The sequence below is a fragment of the Phalangium opilio genome, unplaced genomic scaffold, assembly GCF_054372755.1.
Source record: "Phalangium opilio isolate 3A_F unplaced genomic scaffold, DU_Popi_V2 ptg000077l_1, whole genome shotgun sequence".
In the NCBI taxonomy this organism is placed as follows: domain Eukaryota; kingdom Metazoa; phylum Arthropoda; class Arachnida; order Opiliones; family Phalangiidae; genus Phalangium; species Phalangium opilio.
The window spans coordinates 6,905,919-6,920,619 of NW_028324185.1; the positions used below are offsets into that span (position 1 = coordinate 6,905,919).

Consider the following 14,701-nt stretch of genomic DNA (forward strand, 5'->3'; position numbering starts at 1 on the left):
TCTTTAAATGTTAATACGAGCTTGCCAGGACTCGAACCTTAAATCTTCTGCTCCGTAGGCAGACGCGTTATCCATTGCGCCACAAGCCCGTTGGAGGTTAATCTAAATGCTATTGAAGCATTGCAATATTATAAATTTCCCTTCCGTTACATTCCAATAATCATCTTTAAATGTTACTACCGAGCTTGCCAGGGCCCGAACCTGGAATCTTCTGCTTCGAAAGCAGACGCGTTATCCATTACGCCACAAGCCCTTGCTTCGGTCTATCAAACACTTTTCCAAACATTGTATTTATGCATTTTTATGACGAATAAAAGAACTTTAATTAAAATAAACACTCAGCTTGCCAGGACTCGAACCTAGAATCTTTTGCTCCGTAGCCAGACGCGTTATCCATTGCGCCACAAGCCCGTTGGAAGTTAATCTAAATGCTATTGAAGCATTGCAATATTATAAATTTCCCTTCCGTTATATTCTAATAATCATCTTTAAATGTTAATACCGAGCTTGCCAGGACTCGAACCTGGAATCTTCTGCTTCGAAGGCAGACGCTTTATCCATTACGCCACAAGCCCTTGCTTCGTTCTATCAAAAACTTTTACAAACATTGTATTTATGCATTTTTATGACGCATAAAAGATCTTTAATTAAAATAAACACCGAGCTTGCCATGACTTGAACCTAGAATCTTTTGCTCTGTAGGCAGACGCGTTATCCATTGCGCCACAAGCCCGTTGGAGGTTAATCTAAATGCTATTGAATCATTGCAATATTATAAATTTCCCTTCCGTTACATTCCAATAATCATCTTTAAATGTTAATACCGAGCTTGCCAGGACTCGAACCTTAAATCTTCTGCTCCGTAGGCAGACGCGTTATCCATTGCGCCACAAGCCCGTTGGAGGTTAATCTAAATGCTATAGAAGCATTGCAATATTTTTAATTTCCCTTCCGTTATATTCTAATACTCATCTTTAAATGTTAATACCGAGCTTGCCAGGACTCGAACCTGGAATCTTCTGCTCCGTAGGCAGACGCGTTATCCATTGCGCCACAAGCCCGTTGGAGGTTAATCTAAATGCTATTGAAGCATTGCAATATTATAAATTTCCCTTCCGTTACATTCCAATAATCATCTTTAAATGTTAATACCGAGCTTGCCAGGGCTCGAACCTGGAATCTTCTGCTTCGAAGGCAGACGCCTTATCCATTACGCCACAAGCCCTTGCTTCGTTCTATCAAAAACTTTTCCAAACATTGTATTTATGCATTTTTATGACGCATAAAAGATCTTTAATTAAAATAAACACCGAGGTTGCCAGGACTCGAACCTGGAATCTTCTGCTCCGTAGGCAGACGCGTTATCCATTGCGCCACAAGCCCGTTGGAGGTTAATCTAAATGCTATTGAAGCATTGCAATATTATAAATTTCCCTTCCGTTACATCCAATAATCATCTTTAAATGTTAATACCGAGCTTGCCAGGACTCGAACCTGGAATCTTCTGCTCCGTAGGCAGACGCGTTATCCATTGCGCCACAAGCCCGTTGGAGGTTAATCTAAATGCTATTGAAGCATTGCAATATTATAAATTTCCCTTCCGTTACATTCCAATAATCATCTTTAAATGTTAATACCGAGCTTACCAGGACTCGAACCTGGAATCTTCTGCTCCGTAGGCAGACGCGTTATCCATTGCGCCACAAGCCCGTTGGAAGTTAATCTAAATGCTATTGAAGCATTGCAATATTATAAATTTCCCTTCCGTTACATTCCAATAATCATCTTTAAATGTTAATACCGAGCTTGCCAGGACTCGAACCTGGAATCTTCTGCTTCGAAGGCAGACGCTTTATCCATTACTCCACAAGCCCTTGCTTCGTTCTATCGAAAACTTTTCCAAACATTGTATTTATGCATTTTTATGACGCATAAAAGATCTTTAATTAAAATAAACACCGAGCTTGCCATGACTTGAACCTAGAATGTTTTGCTCTGTAGGCAGACGCGTTATCCATTGCGCCACAAGCCCGTTGGAGGTTAATCTAAATGCTATTGAATCATTGCAATATTATAAATTTCCCTTCCGTTACATTCCAATAATCATCTTTAAATGTTAATACCGAGCTTGCCAAGACTCGAACCTTAAATCTTCTGCTCCGTAGGCAGACGCGTTATCCATTGCGCCACAAGCCCGTTGGAGGTTAATCTAAATGCTATTGAATCATTGCAATATTATAAATTTCCCTTCCGTTACATTCCAATAATCATCTTTAAATGTTAATACCGAGCTTGCCAAGACTCGAACCTTAAATCTTCTGCTCCGTAGGCAGACGCGTTATCCATTGCGCCACAAGCCCGTTGGAGGTTAATCTAAATGCTATTGAAGCATTGCAATATTATAAATTTCCCTTCCGTTACATTCCAATAATCATCTTTAAATGTTAATACCGAGCTTGCCAGGACTCGAACGTGGAATCTTCTGCTCCGTAGGCAGACGCGTTATCCATTGCGCCACAAGCCCGTTGGAGGTTAATCTAAATGCTATTGAAGCATTGCAATATTATAAATTTCCCTTCCGTTACATTCCAATAATCATCTTTAAATGTTAATACCGAGCTTGCCAGGGCTCGAACCTGGTTTCTTCTGCTTCGAACGCAGACGCTTTATCCATTACGCCACAAGCCCTTGCTTCGTTCTATCAAAAACTTTTCCAAACATTGTATTTATGCATTTTTATGACGCATAAAAGATCTTTAATTAAAATAAACACCGAGGTTGCCAGGACTCGAACCTGGAATCTTCTGCTCCGTAGGCAGACGCGTTATCCATTGCGCCACAAGCCCGTTGGAGGTTAATCTAAATGCTATTGAAGCATTGCAATATTTTAAATTTCCCTTCCGTTATATTCTAATACTCATCTTTAAATGTTAATACGAGCTTGCCAGGACTCGAACCTTAAATCTTCTGCTCCGTAGGCAGACGCGTTATCCATTGCGCCACAAGCCCGTTGGAGGTTAATCTAAATGCTATTGAAGCATTGCAATATTATAAATTTCCCTTCCGTTACATTCCAATAATCATCTTTAAATGTTACTACCGAGCTTGCCAGGGCCCGAACCTGGAATCTTCTGCTTCGAAAGCAGACGCGTTATCCATTACGCCACAAGCCCTTGCTTCGGTCTATCAAACACTTTTCCAAACATTGTATTTATGCATTTTTATGACGAATAAAAGAACTTTAATTAAAATAAACACTCAGCTTGCCAGGACTCGAACCTAGAATCTTTTGCTCCGTAGCCAGACGCGTTATCCATTGCGCCACAAGCCCGTTGGAAGTTAATCTAAATGCTATTGAAGCATTGCAATATTATAAATTTCCCTTCCGTTATATTCTAATAATCATCTTTAAATGTTAATACCGAGCTTGCCAGGACTCGAACCTGGAATCTTCTGCTTCGAAGGCAGACGCTTTATCCATTACGCCACAAGCCCTTGCTTCGTTCTATCAAAAACTTTTACAAACATTGTATTTATGCATTTTTATGACGCATAAAAGATCTTTAATTAAAATAAACACCGAGCTTGCCATGACTTGAACCTAGAATCTTTTGCTCTGTAGGCAGACGCGTTATCCATTGCGCCACAAGCCCGTTGGAGGTTAATCTAAATGCTATTGAATCATTGCAATATTATAAATTTCCCTTCCGTTACATTCCAATAATCATCTTTAAATGTTAATACCGAGCTTGCCAGGACTCGAACCTTAAATCTTCTGCTCCGTAGGCAGACGCGTTATCCATTGCGCCACAAGCCCGTTGGAGGTTAATCTAAATGCTATAGAAGCATTGCAATATTTTTAATTTCCCTTCCGTTATATTCTAATACTCATCTTTAAATGTTAATACCGAGCTTGCCAGGACTCGAACCTGGAATCTTCTGCTCCGTAGGCAGACGCGTTATCCATTGCGCCACAAGCCCGTTGGAGGTTAATCTAAATGCTATTGAAGCATTGCAATATTATAAATTTCCCTTCCGTTACATTCCAATAATCATCTTTAAATGTTAATACCGAGCTTGCCAGGGCTCGAACCTGGAATCTTCTGCTTCGAAGGCAGACGCCTTATCCATTACGCCACAAGCCCTTGCTTCGTTCTATCAAAAACTTTTCCAAACATTGTATTTATGCATTTTTATGACGCATAAAAGATCTTTAATTAAAATAAACACCGAGGTTGCCAGGACTCGAACCTGGAATCTTCTGCTCCGTAGGCAGACGCGTTATCCATTGCGCCACAAGCCCGTTGGAGGTTAATCTAAATGCTATTGAAGCATTGCAATATTTTAAATTTCCCTTCCGTTATATTCTAATACTCATCTTTAAATGTTAATACGAGCTTGCCAGGACTCGAACCTTAAATCTTCTGCTCCGTAGGCAGACGCGTTATCCATTGCGCCACAAGCCCGTTGGAGGTTAATCTAAATGCTATTGAAGCATTGCAATATTATAAATTTCCCTTCCGTTACATTCCAATAATCATCTTTAAATGTTACTACCGAGCTTGCCAGGGCCCGAACCTGGAATCTTCTGCTTCGAAAGCAGACGCGTTATCCATTACGCCACAAGCCCTTGCTTCGGTCTATCAAACACTTTTCCAAACATTGTATTTATGCATTTTTATGACGCATAAAAGAACTTTAATTAAAATAAACACTCAGCTTGCCAGGACTCGAACCTAGAATCTTTTGCTCCGTAGGCAGACGCGTTATCCATTGCGCCACAAGCCCGTTGGAAGTTAATCTAAATGCTATTGAAGCATTGCAATATTATAAATTTCCCTTCCGTTATATTCTAATAATCATCTTTAAATGTTAATACCGAGCTTGCCAGGACTCGAACCTGGAATCTTCTGCTTCGAAGGCAGACGCTTTATCCATTACGCCACAAGCCCTTGCTTCGTTCTATCAAAAACTTTTCCAAACATTGTATTTATGCATTTTTATGACGCATAAAAGATCTTTAATTAAAATAAACACCGAGGTTGCCATGACTTGAACCTAGAATCTTTTGCTCTGTAGGCAGACGCGTTATCCATTGCGCCACAAGCCCGTTGGAGGTTAATCTAAATGCTATTGAAGCATTGCAATATTTTAAATTTCCCTTCCGTTATATTCTAATACTCATCTTTAAATGTTAATACGAGCTTGCCAGGACTCGAACCTTAAATCTTCTGCTCCGTAGGCAGACGCGTTATCCATTGCGCCACAAGCCCGTTGGAGGTTAATCTAAATGCTATTGAAGCATTGCAATATTATAAATTTCCCTTCCGTTACATTCCAATAATCATCTTTAAATGTTACTACCGAGCTTGCCAGGGCCCGAACCTGGAATCTTCTGCTTCGAAAGCAGACGCGTTATCCATTACGCCACAAGCCCTTGCTTCGGTCTATCAAACACTTTTCCAAACATTGTATTTATGCATTTTTATGACGCATAAAAGAACTTTAATTAAAATAAACACTCAGCTTGCCAGGACTCGAACCTAGAATCTTTTGCTCCGTAGGCAGACGCGTTATCCATTGCGCCACAAGCCCGTTGGAAGTTAATCTAAATGCTATTGAAGCATTGCAATATTATAAATTTCCCTTCCGTTATATTCTAATAATCATCTTTAAATGTTAATACCGAGCTTGCCAGGACTCGAACCTGGAATCTTCTGCTTCGAAGGCAGACGCTTTATCCATTACGCCACAAGCCCTTGCTTCGTTCTATCAAAAACTTTTCCAAACATTGTATTTATGCATTTTTATGACGCATAAAAGATCTTTAATTAAAATAAACACCGAGGTTGCCATGACTTGAACCTAGAATCTTTTGCTCTGTGGGCAGACGCGTTATCCATTGCGCCACAAGCCCGTTGGAGGTTAATCTAAATGCTATTGAAGCATTGCAATATTTTAAATTTCCCTTCCGTTATATTCTAATACTCATCTTTAAATGTTAATACGAGCTTGCCAGGACTCGAACCTTAAATCTTCTGCTCCGTAGGCAGACGCGTTATCCATTGCGCCACAAGCCCGTTGGAGGTTAATCTAAATGCTATTGAAGCATTGCAATATTATAAATTTCCCTTCCGTTACATTCCAATAATCATCTTTAAATGTTACTACCGAGCTTGCCAGGGCCCGAACCTGGAATCTTCTGCTTCGAAAGCAGACGCGTTATCCATTACGCCACAAGCCCTTGCTTCGGTCTATCAAAAACTTTTCGAAACATTGTATTTATGCATTTTTATGACGCATAAAAGATCATTAATTAAAATAAACACCGAGCTTGCCATGACTCGAACCTGGAATCTTTTGCTCTGTAGGCAGACGCGTTATCCATTGCGCCACAAGCCCGTTGGAGGTTAATCTAAATGCTATTGAAGCATTGCAATATTATAAATTTCCCTTCCGTTACATTCCAATAATCATCTTTAAATGTTACTACCGAGCTTGCCAGGGCCCGAACCTGGAATCTTCTGCTTCGAAAGCAGACGCGTTATCCATTACGCCACAAGCCCTTGCTTCGGTCTATCAAAAACCTTTCGAAACATTGTATTTATGCATTTTTATGACGCATAAAAGATCTTTAAATAAAATAAACACCGAGCTTGCCAGGACACGAACCTGGAATCTTTTGCTCCGTAGGCAGACGCGTTATCCATTGCGCCACAAGCCCGTTGGAGGTTTATCTAAATGCTATTGAAGCATTGCAATATTGTAAATTTCCCTTCCGATATATTCTAATAATCATCTTTAAATGTTAATACCGAGCTTGCCTGGACTCAAACCTTAAATCTTCTGCTCCGTAGGCAGACGCGTTATCCATTGCGCCACAAGCCCGTTGGAGGTTAATCTAAATGCTATTGAATCATTGCAATATTATAAATTTCCCTTCCGTTACATTCCAATAATCAACTTCAAATGTTAGTACCGAGCTTGCCAGGACTCGAACCTGGAATCTTCTGCTCCGTAGGCAGACGCGTTATCCATTTCGCCACAAGCCCGTTGGAGGTTAATCTAAATGCTATTGAAGCATTGCAATATTATAAATTTCCCTTCCGTTACATTCCAATAATCATCTTTAAATGTTAATACCGAGCTTGCCAGGGCTCGAACCTGGAATCTTCTGCTTCGAAGGCAGACGCGTTATCCATTACGCCACAAGCCCTTGCTTCAGTCTATCAAAAACTTTTCCAAACATTGTATTTATGCATTTTTATGACGCATAAAAGATCTTTAATTAAAATAAACACCGAGCTTGCCATGACTCGAACCTAGAATCTTTTGCTCTGTAGGCAGACGCGTTATCCATTGCGCCACAAGCCCGTTGGAGGTTAATCTAAATGCTATTGAAGCATTGCAATATTATAAATTTCCCTTCCGTTACATTCCAATAATCATCTTTAAATGTTAATACCGAGCTTGCCAGGACTCGAACCTGGAATCTTCTGCTCCGAAGGCAGACGCGTTATCCATTGCGCCACAAGCCCGTTGGAGGTTAATCTAAATGCTATTGAATCATTGCAATATTATAAATTTCCCTTCCGTTACATTCCAATAATCATCTTTAAATGATAATACCGAGCCTGTCAGGACTCGAACCTTTAATCTTCTGCTCTGTAGGCAGACGCGTTATCAATTGCGCCACAAGCCCGTTGGAGGTTAATATAAATGCTATTGAATCATTGCAATATTATAAATTTCCCTTCCGTTACATTCCAATAATCATCTTTAAATGTTAATACCGACCTTGCCAGGAATCGAACCTGGAATATTCTGCTCCGTAGGCAGACAAGTTATCCATTGCGCCACAAGCCCGTTGGAGGTTCATCTAAATGCTATTTAAGCATTGCAGTAATATAAATTTCGCTTCCGTTATATTCTAATAATCATCTTTAAATGTTAATACCGAGCTTGCCAGGACTCGAACCTGGAATCTTCTGCTTCGAAGGCAGACGCGTTATCCATTACGCCACAAGCCCTTGCTTCGTTCTTTCAAAAACTTTTCCAAAGATTGTATTTATGCATTTTTATGACGCATAAAAGATCTTTAATTAAAATAAACACCGAGCTTGCCATGACTCGAACCTAGAATCTTTCGCTCTGTAGGCAGACGCGTTATCCATTGCGCCACAAGCCCTTTGGAGGTAAATCTAAATGCTATTGAAGCATTGCAATATTATAAATTTCCCTTCCGTTACATTCCAATAATCATCTTTAAATGTTAATACCGAGCTTGCCAGGGCTCGAACCTGGAATCTTCTGCTTCGAAGGCAGACGCGTTATCCATTACGTTACAAGCCCTTGCTTCGGTCTATCAAAAACTTTTCCAAACATTGTATTTATGCATTTTTATGACGCATAAAAGATCTTTAATTAAAATAAACACCGAGGTTGCCATGACTTGAACCTAGAATCTTTTGCTCTGTAGGCAGACGCGTTATCCATTGCGCCACAAGCCCGTTGGAGGTTAATCTAAATGCTATTGAAGCATTGCAATATTTTAAATTTCCCTTCCGTTATATTCTAATACTCATCTTTAAATGTTAATACGAGCTTGCCAGGACTCGAACCTTAAATCTTCTGCTCCGTAGGCAGACGCGTTATCCATTGCGCCACAAGCCCGTTGGAGGTTAATCTAAATGCTATTGAAGCATTGCAATATTATAAATTTCCCTTCCGTTACATTCCAATAATCATCTTTAAATGTTAATACCGAGCTTGCCAGGGCTCGAACCTGGAATCTTCTGCTTCGAAGGCAGACGCTTTATCCATTACGCCACAAGCCCTTGCTTCGGTCTATCAAACACTTTTCCAAACATTGTATTTATGCATTTTTATGACGCATAAAAGAACTTTAATTAAAATAAACACTCAGCTTGCCAGGACTCGAACCTAGAATCTTTTGCTCCGTAGGCAGACGCGTTATCCATTGCGCCACAAGCCCTTTGGAAGTTAATCTAAATGCTATTGAAGCATTGCAATATTATAAATTTCCCTTCCGTTATATTCTAATAATCATCTTTAAATGTTAATACCGAGCTTGCCAGGACTCGAACCTGGAATCTTCTGCTTCGAAAGCAGACGCTTTATCCATTACGCCACAAGCCCTTGCTTCGTTCTATCAAAAACTTTTCCAAACATTGTATTTATGCATTTTTATGACGCATAAAAGATCTTTAATTAAAATAAACACCGAGGTTGCCATGACTTGAACCTAGAATCTTTTGCTCTGTAGGCAGACGCGTTATCCATTGCGCCACAAGCCCGTTGGAGGTTAATCTAAATGCTATTGAAGCATTGCAATATTTTAAATTTCCCTTCCGTTATATTCTAATACTCATCTTTAAATGTTAATACGAGCTTGCCAGGACTCGAACCTTAAATCTTCTGCTCCGTAGGCAGACGCGTTATCCATTGCGCCACAAGCCCGTTGGAGGTTAATCTAAATGCTATTGAAGCATTGCAATATTATATATTTCCCTTCCGTTACATTCCAATAATCATCTTTAAATGTTACTACCGAGCTTGCCAGGGCCCGAACCTGGAATCTTCTGCTTCGAAAGCAGACGCGTTATCCATTACGCCACAAGCCCTTGCTTCGGTCTATCAAAAACTTTTCGAAACATTGTATTTATGCATTTTTATGACGCATAAAAGATCATTAATTAAAATAAACACCGAGCTTGCCATGACTCGAACCTAGAATCTTTTGCTCTGTAGGCAGACGCGTTATCCATTGCGCCACAAGCCCGTTGGAGGTTAATCTAAATGCTATTGAAGCATTGCAATATTATAAATTTCCCTTCCGTTACATTCCAATAATCATCTTTAAATGTTACTACCGAGCTTGCCAGGGCCCGAACCTGGAATCTTCTGCTTCGAAAGCAGACGCGTTATCCATTACGCCACAAGCCCTTGCTTCGGTCTATCAAAAACTTTTCGAAACATTGTATTTATGCATTTTTATGACGCATAAAAGATCTTTAATTAAAATAAACACCGAGCTTGCCATGACTCGAACCTAGAATCTTTTGCTCTGTAGGCAGACGCGTTATCCATTGCGCCACAAGCCCGTTGGAGGTTAATCTAAATGCTATTGAAGCATTGCAATATTATAAATTTCCCTTCCGTTACATTCCAATAATCATCTTTAAATGTTAATACCGAGCTTGCCAGGACTCGAACCTGGAATCTTCTGCTCCGTAGGCAGACGCGTTATCCATTGCGCCACAAGACCGTTGGAGGTTAATCTAAATGCTATTGAATCATTGCAATATTATAAATTTCCCTTCCGTTACATTCCAATAATCATCTTTAAATGTTAATACCGACCTTGCCAGGAATCGAACCTGGAATATTCTGCTCCGTAGGCAGACAAGTTATCCATTGCGCCACAAGCCCGTTGGAGGTTCATCTAAATGCTATTTAAGCATTGCAGTAATATAAATTTCGCTTCCGTTATATTCTAATAATCATCTTTAAATGTTAATACCGAGCTTGCCAGGACTCGAACCTGGAATCTTCTGCTTCGAAGGCAGACGCGTTATCCATTACGCCACAAGCCCTTGCTTCGTTCTTTCAAAAACTTTTCCAAAGATTGTATTTATGCATTTTTATGACGCATAAAAGATCTTTAATTAAAATAAACACCGAGCTTGCCATGACTCGAACCTAGAATCTTTCGCTCTGTAGGCAGACGCGTTATCCATTGCGCCACAAGCCCTTTGGAGGTAAATCTAAATGCTATTGAAGCATTGCAATATTATAAATTTCCCTTCCGTTACATTCCAATAATCATCTTTAAATGTTAATACCGAGCTTGCCAGGGCTCGAACCTGGAATCTTCTGCTTCGAAGGCAGACGCGTTATCCATTACGTTACAAGCCCTTGCTTCGGTCTATCAAAAACTTTTCCAAACATTGTATTTATGCATTTTTATGACGCATAAAAGATCTTTAATTAAAATAAACACCGAGGTTGCCATGACTTGAACCTAGAATCTTTTGCTCTGTAGGCAGACGCGTTATCCATTGCGCCACAAGCCCGTTGGAGGTTAATCTAAATGCTATTGAAGCATTGCAATATTTTAAATTTCCCTTCCGTTATATTCTAATACTCATCTTTAAATGTTAATACGAGCTTGCCAGGACTCGAACCTTAAATCTTCTGCTCCGTAGGCAGACGCGTTATCCATTGCGCCACAAGCCCGTTGGAGGTTAATTTAAATGCTATTGAAGCATTGCAATATTATAAATTTCCCTTCCGTTACATTCCAATAATCATCTTTAAATGTTAATACCGAGCTTGCCAGGGCTCGAACCTGGAATCTTCTGCTTCGAAGGCAGACGCTTTATCCATTACGCCACAAGCCCTTGCTTCGGTCTATCAAACACTTTTCCAAACATTGTATTTATGCATTTTTATGACGCATAAAAGAACTTTAATTAAAATAAACACTCAGCTTGCCAGGACTCGAACCTAGAATCTTTTGCTCCGTAGGCAGACGCGTTATCCATTGCGCCACAAGCCCGTTGGAAGTTAATCTAAATGCTATTGAAGCATTGCAATATTATAAATTTCCCTTCCGTTATATTCTAATAATCATCTTTAAATGTTAATACCGAGCTTGCCAGGACTCGAACCTGGAATCTTCTGCTTCGAAAGCAGACGCTTTATCCATTACGCCACAAGCCCTTGCTTCGTTCTATCAAAAACTTTTCCAAACATTGTATTTATGCATTTTTATGACGCATAAAAGATCTTTAATTAAAATAAACACCGAGGTTGCCATGACTTGAACCTAGAATCTTTTGCTCTGTAGGCAGACGCGTTATCCATTGCGCCACAAGCCCGTTGGAGGTTAATCTAAATGCTATTGAAGCATTGCAATATTTTAAATTTCCCTTCCGTTATATTCTAATACTCATCTTTAAATGTTAATACGAGCTTGCCAGGACTCGAACCTTAAATCTTCTGCTCCGTAGGCAGACGCGTTATCCATTGCGCCACAAGCCCGTTGGAGGTTAATCTAAATGCTATTGAAGCATTGCAATATTATAAATTTCCCTTCCGTTACATTCCAATAATCATCTTTAAATGTTACTACCGAGCTTGCCAGGGCCCGAACCTGGAATCTTCTGCTTCGAAAGCAGACGCGTTATCCATTACGCCACAAGCCCTTGCTTCGGTCTATCAAAAACTTTTCGAAACATTGTATTTATGCATTTTTATGACGCATAAAAGATCATTAATTAAAATAAACACCGAGCTTGCCATGACTCGAACCTAGAATCTTTTGCTCTGTAGGCAGACGCGTTATCCATTGCGCCACAAGCCCGTTGGAGGTTAATCTAAATGCTATTGAAGCATTGCAATATTATAAATTTCCCTTCCGTTACATTCCAATAATCATCTTTAAATGTTACTACCGAGCTTGCCAGGGCCCGAACCTGGAATCTTCTGCTTCGAAAGCAGACGCGTTATCCATTACGCCACAAGCCCTTGCTTCGGTCTATCAAAAACTTTTCGAAACATTGTATTTATGCATTTTTATGACGCATAAAAGATCTTTAATTAAAATAAACACCGAGCTTGCCATGACTCGAACCTAGAATCTTTTGCTCTGTAGGCAGACGCGTTATCCATTGCGCCACAAGCCCGTTGGAGGTTAATCTAAATGCTATTGAAGCATTGCAATATTATAAATTTCCCTTCCGTTACATTCCAATAATCATCTTTAAATGTTAATACCGAGCTTGCCAGGACTCGAACCTGGAATCTTCTGCTCCGTAGGCAGACGCGTTATCCATTGCGCCACAAGACCGTTGGAGGTTAATCTAAATGCTATTGAATCATTGCAATATTATAAATTTCCCTTCCGTTACATTCCAATAATCATCTTTAAATGTTAATACCGACCTTGCCAGGAATCGAACCTGGAATATTCTGCTCCGTAGGCAGACAAGTTATCCATTGCGCCACAAGCCCGTTGGAGGTTCATCTAAATGCTATTTAAGCATTGCAGTAATATAAATTTCGCTTCCGTTATATTCTAATAATCATCTTTAAATGTTAATACCGAGCTTGCCAGGACTCGAACCTGGAATCTTCTGCTTCGAAGGCAGACGCGTTATCCATTACGCCACAAGCCCTTGCTTCGTTCTTTCAAAAACTTTTCCAAAGATTGTATTTATGCATTTTTATGACGCATAAAAGATCTTTAATTAAAATAAACACCGAGCTTGCCATGACTCGAACCTAGAATCTTTCGCTCTGTAGGCAGACGCGTTATCCATTGCGCCACAAGCCCTTTGGAGGTAAATCTAAATGCTATTGAAGCATTGCAATATTATAAATTTCCCTTCCGTTACATTCCAATAATCATCTTTAAATGTTAATACCGAGCTTGCCAGGGCTCGAACCTGGAATCTTCTGCTTCGAAGGCAGACGCGTTATCCATTACGTTACAAGCCCTTGCTTCGGTCTATCAAAAACTTTTCCAAACATTGTATTTATGCATTTTTATGACGCATAAAAGATCTTTAATTAAAATAAACACCGAGGTTGCCATGACTTGAACCTAGAATCTTTTGCTCTGTAGGCAGACGCGTTATCCATTGCGCCACAAGCCCGTTGGAGGTTAATCTAAATGCTATTGAAGCATTGCAATATTTTAAATTTCCCTTCCGTTATATTCTAATACTCATCTTTAAATGTTAATACGAGCTTGCCAGGACTCGAACCTTAAATCTTCTGCTCCGTAGGCAGACGCGTTATCCATTGCGCCACAAGCCCGTTGGAGGTTAATTTAAATGCTATTGAAGCATTGCAATATTATAAATTTCCCTTCCGTTACATTCCAATAATCATCTTTAAATGTTAATACCGAGCTTGCCAGGGCTCGAACCTGGAATCTTCTGCTTCGAAGGCAGACGCTTTATCCATTACGCCACAAGCCCTTGCTTCGGTCTATCAAACACTTTTCCAAACATTGTATTTATGCATTTTTATGACGCATAAAAGAACTTTAATTAAAATAAACACTCAGCTTGCCAGGACTCGAACCTAGAATCTTTTGCTCCGTAGGCAGACGCGTTATCCATTGCGCCACAAGCCCGTTGGAAGTTAATCTAAATGCTATTGAAGCATTGCAATATTATAAATTTCCCTTCCGTTATATTCTAATAATCATCTTTAAATGTTAATACCGAGCTTGCCAGGACTCGAACCTGGAATCTTCTGCTTCGAAAGCAGACGCTTTATCCATTACGCCACAAGCCCTTGCTTCGTTCTATCAAAAACTTTTCCAAACATTGTATTTATGCATTTTTATGACGCATAAAAGATCTTTAATTAAAATAAACACCGAGGTTGCCATGACTTGAACCTAGAATCTTTTGCTCTGTAGGCAGACGCGTTATCCATTGCGCCACAAGCCCGTTGGAGGTTAATCTAAATGCTATTGAAGCATTGCAATATTTTAAATTTCCCTTCCGTTATATTCTAATACTCATCTTTAAATGTTAATACGAGCTTGCCAGGACTCGAACCTTAAATCTTCTGCTCCGTAGGCAGACGCGTTATCCATTGCGCCACAAGCCCGTTGGAGGTTAATCTAAATGCTATTGAAGCATTGCAATATTATAAATTT

General features: G+C 39.8%; 41 non-coding genes across 41 annotated transcripts; all 41 read right to left on the reverse strand.

Annotated features, from left to right (window-relative positions):
* Window positions 1–180: 180 nt before the first annotated feature.
* On the reverse strand, window positions 181–253 carry TRNAR-UCG (transfer RNA arginine (anticodon UCG)). The gene has a single exon. It is a non-coding gene; the product is annotated as a tRNA-Arg (tRNA).
* Window positions 254–502: 249 nt separating this feature from the next.
* TRNAR-UCG (transfer RNA arginine (anticodon UCG)) lies at window positions 503–575 on the reverse strand. The gene has a single exon. It is a non-coding gene; the product is annotated as a tRNA-Arg (tRNA).
* Window positions 576–988: 413 nt separating this feature from the next.
* On the reverse strand, window positions 989–1,061 carry TRNAR-ACG (transfer RNA arginine (anticodon ACG)). Its single transcript has one exon. It is a non-coding gene; the product is annotated as a tRNA-Arg (tRNA).
* Window positions 1,062–1,152: 91 nt separating this feature from the next.
* Window positions 1,153–1,225, reverse strand: TRNAR-UCG (transfer RNA arginine (anticodon UCG)). Its single transcript has one exon. It is a non-coding gene; the product is annotated as a tRNA-Arg (tRNA).
* An 85-nt stretch (window positions 1,226–1,310) lies between these two features.
* TRNAR-ACG (transfer RNA arginine (anticodon ACG)) lies at window positions 1,311–1,383 on the reverse strand. The gene has a single exon. It is a non-coding gene; the product is annotated as a tRNA-Arg (tRNA).
* A 90-nt stretch (window positions 1,384–1,473) lies between these two features.
* On the reverse strand, window positions 1,474–1,546 carry TRNAR-ACG (transfer RNA arginine (anticodon ACG)). Its single transcript has one exon. It is a non-coding gene; the product is annotated as a tRNA-Arg (tRNA).
* A 91-nt stretch (window positions 1,547–1,637) lies between these two features.
* On the reverse strand, window positions 1,638–1,710 carry TRNAR-ACG (transfer RNA arginine (anticodon ACG)). The gene has a single exon. It is a non-coding gene; the product is annotated as a tRNA-Arg (tRNA).
* Window positions 1,711–2,451: 741 nt separating this feature from the next.
* Window positions 2,452–2,524, reverse strand: TRNAR-ACG (transfer RNA arginine (anticodon ACG)). The gene has a single exon. It is a non-coding gene; the product is annotated as a tRNA-Arg (tRNA).
* A 249-nt stretch (window positions 2,525–2,773) lies between these two features.
* TRNAR-ACG (transfer RNA arginine (anticodon ACG)) lies at window positions 2,774–2,846 on the reverse strand. The gene has a single exon. It is a non-coding gene; the product is annotated as a tRNA-Arg (tRNA).
* A 254-nt stretch (window positions 2,847–3,100) lies between these two features.
* On the reverse strand, window positions 3,101–3,173 carry TRNAR-UCG (transfer RNA arginine (anticodon UCG)). Its single transcript has one exon. It is a non-coding gene; the product is annotated as a tRNA-Arg (tRNA).
* Window positions 3,174–3,422: 249 nt separating this feature from the next.
* Window positions 3,423–3,495, reverse strand: TRNAR-UCG (transfer RNA arginine (anticodon UCG)). The gene has a single exon. It is a non-coding gene; the product is annotated as a tRNA-Arg (tRNA).
* Window positions 3,496–3,908: 413 nt separating this feature from the next.
* On the reverse strand, window positions 3,909–3,981 carry TRNAR-ACG (transfer RNA arginine (anticodon ACG)). Its single transcript has one exon. It is a non-coding gene; the product is annotated as a tRNA-Arg (tRNA).
* Window positions 3,982–4,072: 91 nt separating this feature from the next.
* Window positions 4,073–4,145, reverse strand: TRNAR-UCG (transfer RNA arginine (anticodon UCG)). The gene has a single exon. It is a non-coding gene; the product is annotated as a tRNA-Arg (tRNA).
* Window positions 4,146–4,230: 85 nt separating this feature from the next.
* TRNAR-ACG (transfer RNA arginine (anticodon ACG)) lies at window positions 4,231–4,303 on the reverse strand. Its single transcript has one exon. It is a non-coding gene; the product is annotated as a tRNA-Arg (tRNA).
* Window positions 4,304–4,557: 254 nt separating this feature from the next.
* TRNAR-UCG (transfer RNA arginine (anticodon UCG)) lies at window positions 4,558–4,630 on the reverse strand. Its single transcript has one exon. It is a non-coding gene; the product is annotated as a tRNA-Arg (tRNA).
* A 249-nt stretch (window positions 4,631–4,879) lies between these two features.
* TRNAR-UCG (transfer RNA arginine (anticodon UCG)) lies at window positions 4,880–4,952 on the reverse strand. The gene has a single exon. It is a non-coding gene; the product is annotated as a tRNA-Arg (tRNA).
* A 412-nt stretch (window positions 4,953–5,364) lies between these two features.
* On the reverse strand, window positions 5,365–5,437 carry TRNAR-UCG (transfer RNA arginine (anticodon UCG)). Its single transcript has one exon. It is a non-coding gene; the product is annotated as a tRNA-Arg (tRNA).
* Window positions 5,438–5,686: 249 nt separating this feature from the next.
* TRNAR-UCG (transfer RNA arginine (anticodon UCG)) lies at window positions 5,687–5,759 on the reverse strand. Its single transcript has one exon. It is a non-coding gene; the product is annotated as a tRNA-Arg (tRNA).
* A 412-nt stretch (window positions 5,760–6,171) lies between these two features.
* TRNAR-UCG (transfer RNA arginine (anticodon UCG)) lies at window positions 6,172–6,244 on the reverse strand. The gene has a single exon. It is a non-coding gene; the product is annotated as a tRNA-Arg (tRNA).
* A 249-nt stretch (window positions 6,245–6,493) lies between these two features.
* TRNAR-UCG (transfer RNA arginine (anticodon UCG)) lies at window positions 6,494–6,566 on the reverse strand. Its single transcript has one exon. It is a non-coding gene; the product is annotated as a tRNA-Arg (tRNA).
* Window positions 6,567–6,979: 413 nt separating this feature from the next.
* On the reverse strand, window positions 6,980–7,052 carry TRNAR-ACG (transfer RNA arginine (anticodon ACG)). Its single transcript has one exon. It is a non-coding gene; the product is annotated as a tRNA-Arg (tRNA).
* A 91-nt stretch (window positions 7,053–7,143) lies between these two features.
* TRNAR-UCG (transfer RNA arginine (anticodon UCG)) lies at window positions 7,144–7,216 on the reverse strand. Its single transcript has one exon. It is a non-coding gene; the product is annotated as a tRNA-Arg (tRNA).
* Window positions 7,217–7,465: 249 nt separating this feature from the next.
* TRNAR-UCG (transfer RNA arginine (anticodon UCG)) lies at window positions 7,466–7,538 on the reverse strand. Its single transcript has one exon. It is a non-coding gene; the product is annotated as a tRNA-Arg (tRNA).
* A 419-nt stretch (window positions 7,539–7,957) lies between these two features.
* On the reverse strand, window positions 7,958–8,030 carry TRNAR-UCG (transfer RNA arginine (anticodon UCG)). Its single transcript has one exon. It is a non-coding gene; the product is annotated as a tRNA-Arg (tRNA).
* Window positions 8,031–8,279: 249 nt separating this feature from the next.
* On the reverse strand, window positions 8,280–8,352 carry TRNAR-UCG (transfer RNA arginine (anticodon UCG)). Its single transcript has one exon. It is a non-coding gene; the product is annotated as a tRNA-Arg (tRNA).
* A 412-nt stretch (window positions 8,353–8,764) lies between these two features.
* Window positions 8,765–8,837, reverse strand: TRNAR-UCG (transfer RNA arginine (anticodon UCG)). The gene has a single exon. It is a non-coding gene; the product is annotated as a tRNA-Arg (tRNA).
* Window positions 8,838–9,086: 249 nt separating this feature from the next.
* Window positions 9,087–9,159, reverse strand: TRNAR-UCG (transfer RNA arginine (anticodon UCG)). Its single transcript has one exon. It is a non-coding gene; the product is annotated as a tRNA-Arg (tRNA).
* Window positions 9,160–9,571: 412 nt separating this feature from the next.
* Window positions 9,572–9,644, reverse strand: TRNAR-UCG (transfer RNA arginine (anticodon UCG)). Its single transcript has one exon. It is a non-coding gene; the product is annotated as a tRNA-Arg (tRNA).
* Window positions 9,645–9,893: 249 nt separating this feature from the next.
* Window positions 9,894–9,966, reverse strand: TRNAR-UCG (transfer RNA arginine (anticodon UCG)). The gene has a single exon. It is a non-coding gene; the product is annotated as a tRNA-Arg (tRNA).
* A 249-nt stretch (window positions 9,967–10,215) lies between these two features.
* TRNAR-ACG (transfer RNA arginine (anticodon ACG)) lies at window positions 10,216–10,288 on the reverse strand. The gene has a single exon. It is a non-coding gene; the product is annotated as a tRNA-Arg (tRNA).
* A 255-nt stretch (window positions 10,289–10,543) lies between these two features.
* On the reverse strand, window positions 10,544–10,616 carry TRNAR-UCG (transfer RNA arginine (anticodon UCG)). Its single transcript has one exon. It is a non-coding gene; the product is annotated as a tRNA-Arg (tRNA).
* A 249-nt stretch (window positions 10,617–10,865) lies between these two features.
* Window positions 10,866–10,938, reverse strand: TRNAR-UCG (transfer RNA arginine (anticodon UCG)). Its single transcript has one exon. It is a non-coding gene; the product is annotated as a tRNA-Arg (tRNA).
* A 412-nt stretch (window positions 10,939–11,350) lies between these two features.
* TRNAR-UCG (transfer RNA arginine (anticodon UCG)) lies at window positions 11,351–11,423 on the reverse strand. The gene has a single exon. It is a non-coding gene; the product is annotated as a tRNA-Arg (tRNA).
* A 249-nt stretch (window positions 11,424–11,672) lies between these two features.
* On the reverse strand, window positions 11,673–11,745 carry TRNAR-UCG (transfer RNA arginine (anticodon UCG)). The gene has a single exon. It is a non-coding gene; the product is annotated as a tRNA-Arg (tRNA).
* A 412-nt stretch (window positions 11,746–12,157) lies between these two features.
* TRNAR-UCG (transfer RNA arginine (anticodon UCG)) lies at window positions 12,158–12,230 on the reverse strand. Its single transcript has one exon. It is a non-coding gene; the product is annotated as a tRNA-Arg (tRNA).
* Window positions 12,231–12,479: 249 nt separating this feature from the next.
* On the reverse strand, window positions 12,480–12,552 carry TRNAR-UCG (transfer RNA arginine (anticodon UCG)). The gene has a single exon. It is a non-coding gene; the product is annotated as a tRNA-Arg (tRNA).
* A 249-nt stretch (window positions 12,553–12,801) lies between these two features.
* On the reverse strand, window positions 12,802–12,874 carry TRNAR-ACG (transfer RNA arginine (anticodon ACG)). The gene has a single exon. It is a non-coding gene; the product is annotated as a tRNA-Arg (tRNA).
* A 255-nt stretch (window positions 12,875–13,129) lies between these two features.
* On the reverse strand, window positions 13,130–13,202 carry TRNAR-UCG (transfer RNA arginine (anticodon UCG)). The gene has a single exon. It is a non-coding gene; the product is annotated as a tRNA-Arg (tRNA).
* A 249-nt stretch (window positions 13,203–13,451) lies between these two features.
* TRNAR-UCG (transfer RNA arginine (anticodon UCG)) lies at window positions 13,452–13,524 on the reverse strand. Its single transcript has one exon. It is a non-coding gene; the product is annotated as a tRNA-Arg (tRNA).
* Window positions 13,525–13,936: 412 nt separating this feature from the next.
* TRNAR-UCG (transfer RNA arginine (anticodon UCG)) lies at window positions 13,937–14,009 on the reverse strand. The gene has a single exon. It is a non-coding gene; the product is annotated as a tRNA-Arg (tRNA).
* Window positions 14,010–14,258: 249 nt separating this feature from the next.
* TRNAR-UCG (transfer RNA arginine (anticodon UCG)) lies at window positions 14,259–14,331 on the reverse strand. Its single transcript has one exon. It is a non-coding gene; the product is annotated as a tRNA-Arg (tRNA).
* Window positions 14,332–14,701: the final 370 nt, after the last annotated feature.